The sequence below is a fragment of the Dipteris shenzhenensis genome, chromosome 13 (assembly GCF_047967505.1).
Source record: "Dipteris shenzhenensis isolate YYH24624 ecotype China chromosome 13, Dip_SZ_1.0, whole genome shotgun sequence".
Classification (NCBI taxonomy): domain Eukaryota; kingdom Viridiplantae; phylum Streptophyta; class Polypodiopsida; order Gleicheniales; family Dipteridaceae; genus Dipteris; species Dipteris shenzhenensis.
Genome location: NC_141608.1, coordinates 42,015,308 through 42,021,648, shown reverse-complemented (window position 1 = coordinate 42,021,648; position 6,341 = coordinate 42,015,308).

Genomic DNA, 6,341 nt, shown 5'->3' with positions numbered 1-6,341 from the left:
TCTCACAAGGATCTCGATGCCTCAGCGAAAGGCAAGGGAGCTCTGATACCATGACAAAATATGAAGAGGGGAGAGGAGAAGAGTGGAGATGAGGAGAGAGGGCACAGCTAGAGAGCACACCACAAATGACTAACTGTACACTAGATTTAGTTGAAAAAATAGAATATATACAAACCCATTTAGGGTTAGGGTTAGGGGATCTAACCCTTTCCTTTATAGCACTCTATAAGGTTAGTTCTATGCACATATGATCACATGATGGTGCTATGCACACGTGATCACATGATGTTGAGCGTGAGCTCTCAACAAATTTATATATCCATAAGTCCTCAGGTAGGGATGATAGCATGGAGCAGGACCAAATCCTTTTACTACAACATCGACTCCATTGTTTGAGGGGTGCACATTCTCTATTCTACGTGCCTCCCTTGAGTTACTAAACTTGCAGACCATATATGGATGGAGCAATGCAAATTTGAATCACTTCAAGATCAATCACCTACTTGATCCCATGCATATCTTCAAGAATGTGGCATCTACCACTTGGGAACATTTGAATGGGACACAAGACTTCATAGGCATAAGCGAGGATCTATGCGCCAGAGGGAGGATGTGTGAAGCTTGGCCACAATAGAGGCCAAATGGGCGTGCCTTTTTACCTTGTGCACTGTGGAGGTTATCAAAGCTAGAGATTGTGGTGGTGAAATGAGCTACTACTACAATTCGTACTCCCACTGGATGCATGAGCTGTTCAAAGGGGGTCTTCTCAAAGAGAAAGAAAAGAGGTGTAGAGCAATTACATGGCTTGAAATCTCATGATTGGCACAAGATGCTCCAAGCAAGTATTTTATGTGCATAATATCTTTTTCCTTCCAAATTTGTGAGTGAATTAGAAGCAACTAATCAACCATTCCTCATGTGTTCAGTTCATACTACCTACTAGCATTTCTTGTAGTGCATTGAAGGATGTGTGAGGTACTTTACAAGATACAAAATGTGAAGTGTATCAATGCTCCATGCAAGGTTTTCATATTGCTAATATGGTGTACATTTTCCTTTCTAGTTATTTCAACTCAAAGGAAATAGATCCCACCACGCTTGTTGAGAATGCTCGAGTTATGTCAGTGGAGGTGGTTTGTTTAGTGGAGGAGACATTTCCACATTCTATTCTCACAAGCCAACTACATCTCATAGTGCATTTGGTGGATGAGATTGCTATATTTGCTATTGTACATACACGATGGTTCTTCTTCCTCGAGCATTTCATGAAGACCTTGAGGGGTTTCATGAGACAAACTGCAAGGCTCGAAGGTAGCATGGCCAAGGGTTGGTTGGTACAAGAGTCACTTGTATATATTTCTGAGTTTCTTATTGATGTGGAGAGCTCTCTCCCACGACTATGGAGAGATGATGAAGACCTAAGGATGACCTCTATTGTGCCTCAAGGGAAAGGATGCAGCAAAGTAATAGAATGGAGTTGCTTAATAATATCAACCTTTATTGCATGCTTGATTGTGATGTGATGAAAAGATGGGTGACAAGATAGGAGGATGCAAAGGCAAGAAGACAAGGCGAAAGGGCCCTCTTTCGTACACACCACAGATCTCATGTGCCATACCCTCAGCATCTAAGAGCACTTCCAATAGATATTCATGTGGATTGGCTACTTGACAAAATGGAGAGAGCAGAGAGAGACGAGGGGATGCATATCACAATGGAAGAATGGGAGTATGCTGGTTGGTATATAGAATGTTATGCATAAGTTAGGAGTTTTCAACAATTTAGATTGCTTATTTAATTGATTTTTTCTTGGTGTAGTGTACTATGTTCAATGCTATATGGTGTGAGGGCAAGCATTTTCGAACACAACAGATTGATGATACGAGAAACACACAAGTCTGCAGCATCATTGCTAGCTTTGAGGGAGCCAATGGAGCCATGGATGATTATTGTGGCATAATCCAAGATATTATTAAGCTTGACTTTTGACGCTTCTTTGTGTATACTTTGAATGTAAAGTGGTTTAAGGATGTGGTGGAAAGAGGCCCTAATGCAACAATCAAACACCATGCAAGTGGCTTTGTAGCTATTGACTCCACAAAGTTTTGGCAAAGTAAGAAGGACACACTAGTACTACTGCAACAATGTGAACACACATATAAAAATACTCACTTTTAAATATTTGATACCTTTGATGCAAGGAAAATAACATGATTGTATTTGTAATTGAATTAGGTTGTCTATCAACCAATGGTGGATAATAATAGGTGGTGGCATGTCATACCTATTACGCCATATTCCAAAGTGATGTATAGTACATTCACTAATATGGAGCGTATGGAGGATGATCATGGCCATGGAGGTGATGATGATGACCGTGATACAAGAGAGGAGGATGATCATGAGATAGGAGATACAGATATTGAGGCCATTACCCGTGAGGACGAGCCTACCATTGGTGATGCTAATTTTGATGAGCACATGAGTAGCACAAGTAGTAGTGGGCTGAATGTATTTGTAGATCTCAACACTGTTTGGATTTTGAAGTAGATAGTTTGGCAAGTGTTGATCTCATTGAGGATGAGATTGAACATAGCCCATCATTGATATTGGCAAAACTATTTTACATATTGTCTCATTCTCCTTACCTCACTTAATTTTTGTATATGTGGGTTTGCCAAAAAGAATTGATATTTTTATTAAAATTATGTGCTTTGGTAATAATGGGCAATGTTTGGAAAGCAGTGATGTACATTTATCAACCTGCACCAAAGTCTCACGTTCTATATTCTCTGTTTTGTGTTTATAAAGGCATCTAAATCTACGTCTAATTCATAGTGTAGATGCGCTAATAAACACGCTATTAGATGTGCTATTAGACATGCAAATAGATGTGCTATTAGATGCACCCGTATTTTCACTATTCTAGCAGCACCTATAGATGCACCCACTATTTTGCATTTCTATCAAGTGCATCTATAGTTGCTTTGTCTTGTGCTTCAAAAGCTTCTAGTCACCTTTATCCACCTAGCTAGGTTTAGGCTTCTTCATTGTGATGGCATCTTGCAGCTCTGACCTACAATTCTGACCTACAATGCTTCAAGACATCATGCATGCGCTCTCGCATGTAGTGGTCATCAAACTCGTACCTGGGGGGTTAGGGAATTGTCTTCTCAATTCTTGCAAGACTACATTCTTCTTGTCCTTATCCTGGTGCCACCAGTCAAGTGTTATGCCATTCTTGAAATGGTGGCTCATAAACCACCTCATGGTGGTTATCACTTGCATTCCGTTTTTATTTTCTATGATCTCTCGACCCATAGTGACCTCATAGTAAGGGTCCACAGGCAAGGGAGTAGAAGAGCTAGATCAAGGGGTGGTGTGAGTGCTTAAGGAGCGAGGAGTAGCAGAGGGATTGGGATCTAGGGTGCCTCTACCTGTGAGTGGAGAGGGCAAGGGACCTGACTAATGCATATGCTTATGAGTGTGAGAGGGGAGAGGGAAAGCCTTATGCTTATGCTTATATGCATATGCATGAGCATATGAGCATATGCTTATGCATGTGAGAGGGTAGGGGAATTAGGGAAGGAGGGCATAAGCAAATGCTTAGGAGTGATAGGATAGGGGAAGAGAGATTGAGTGAAATAGGGGAGAGGGAAAACATATGATTATGCTTACACTTATGTGCATATGCATGAGCATATGAGCATATGCTCATGCATAAGAATAAGCATTTGCATATGCTTATGAGTGTGAGAGGGTAGGAGAATTAGGGAAGAGGGCATAAGCAAGGCAAAGAGGGCATAAGCAAATGCTTAGGAGTGATAGGATAGGGGAAGATAGCTTATGAGTGAAATAGGGGAGAGGGCATAACCAAATTCTTTGGAGTGATATGATAGGGAAAAAGAACTTATGAGTGAAATAGGGGAGAGGGAAAGCAAGAGAAATACCAAAAAAAGAAGAGGTGAGCCTTGGGGGCGAGCATTTTCTTAGCAAAATCTTCCGAGCATCCGAGCGAAGGAAAAAAAAAGCTTCCAACTATGCAAAAATATGGCAAAAATGGATCGGAAGTAAACATAGTTTTACTTAGAAATATGCAAAGTATTATAGCAATACCTATTTTATACACGAATCTTTACGTGAATCTTTGGGACTAGTGAGAACAGAATGGGATGGCTTTTGAAGAAACCCACATGTAGACTTCTCCATGAAAATTCCCTTATGATCCTTCTTATAACTTTTACTTAATAGGGGGTGACATTGAAAAATCTCTCTCAACCTATCGTCATGAACGGGCTTCTCCAAAGAAAACTCATTGAAGTAAGCCATCAAGGTAGTTTCGCCAGTGAAACCCCTTTGAAGTAGTCTTCCAAGGTAGTTTCGCTGGTGAAACTACCTTGGACAGCACCTTTAAAAGTGACATAACTTTCACATCCAATGTCCAAATATAGTCATTCAGCCACTCAAATTGATCGAGAAACCCATTTGAGCACATATATGGGGTTATATTTTGTAAAATCTTACATATATAGTATTAAATATTACATGTATTTTATGAAAGTGATATTTAAGCCCAAGTTAATGCTTGTTTATAGTAATTTAAACTTCTTTAAAAACATGTCCATAAATATCTTGTTATGAATACTATAAAAACAATAGAAAGATATTGCCATATGATATAAATGTGTTTAATAAGTAATTATTTATGTATAATATTATTACATTGAGAGTGATTATGAGGGATGTTTCTTAAAGGAATTATTTTTCAACACTTTTTTAAGGTAATAACAAGGGTACAAATGGATGTCTATGAATAAGAAGATTTATATTATGTAAAAATGAATGAGTGACTAGTCTGTATAAAATAAAAGTGAAAATACCATGTTTCCTAAAGAAATATCATTTTTTAAATCTCTTGAAAGACACGCTCGGATAAACATGCTCATAGGTTTTTGCTCGTAAAATTGACGCATCTGCCTTCTTAATTCCTTCACCAAATCTCTTTTTTCTTTCCTTTAACTCTAAAAATAAAGCATGAAAATGAGCACATGGGCTTAGTAATGCAAGGAGAAACATGCTTCAACACTCACAAAACAAAATGGGGGAAAGAAAAAAACCTACATTATTTAAATAGACACCCCTTCTTGGAAAATGAACTTTCACGGGACTAGAGAGGGAGAAGGGTGGAGAGGGAGCACAAGTGTTGGGAGATGGGCTAGGTAGGGGTGAGGAGTGTGGGGAAGAGGTTGGAGGAAGGTGTTCAAGGTTACTGAAGGTGAGGAAGGAGGAGAGGTTTTAGGTTTTTCAATGATGGAATTGTGAGGGGCGGTGACGTGGGTTTTGACTTTTAGCGCTAGAGTGTCGATATATATTAACACTATATTGTTTCCAAGCTGTCAGTATATACTAACTCTGTGTATCCTTGAAAGTCGGTGTATACCAATGAACAGGGCTAAAAGTGCGATTGGCATCACCATCACCAGGGAGAATCTAGCATGAAGGTGCATATGGATTCTCCCAGCAAAGTATGACGGTCTTGTTATGGTGCTGAATACACAGAACAAAAATCTGCCCAACTTTGAGGATTTCAGTGCGATGCTTCTAGAGGAGGAGATGCATCAAAAGATGAGGACTAGAGAGGATTCGGCTTTCTATGCTAGATCAAAGAAAGGTAAGGGTAAGGACTCTGGTAACCCATCTTCTTCTGATGATAAAAAGAGAAAGAAGAAGATCAAGCACTTCTATTGCAACAAGGCAGGGCACAAGCAAAATGAGTGCCAGAAGAAGGTTGCAGATGAGAAGAATGGAGTAAAGAAAGAGTCCAGCAATAGCATGCAAGCAGTACTAGTAGAGCTGTTTGTAGCAATTAAGGAGATTTGCATGGAGGCAGTTCATGTACCTGTGGATGAACCTTGGGTCATTGACAGTGGTGCATCGTGCCACATGACCAGTCGGAAGGATTGGTATACCTCTCTACAGCCGGTAGGGAATGACATCCTGGTAGCAAATTTCAATGATGCAAAATGTCCAGAAAAGGAAAAGGTATGATTGCTCTCAAGTCAGATGGAGTTGTAAAACAGTTGTCTGATGTTCTTTATGTGCCAGATATCAAGAGGAACTTGTTGTCCATTTTTGCGATCATGGATCGGGACCTCAAAGTTCAATTGGATAAGAATGGTGCACAGATTCTGGATCTTCAAGGGAAGGTCATTGGTAAAGGTACACGGCGCAACAACATCTACGAACTCTCAGCTTTCAGTGCTCGATCTACCCGATGTATGTGAAGCTTGCATGATGGGCAAGCAGCATCGGCAACCCTTTCCTAAAGAGGCCAGTAGGGC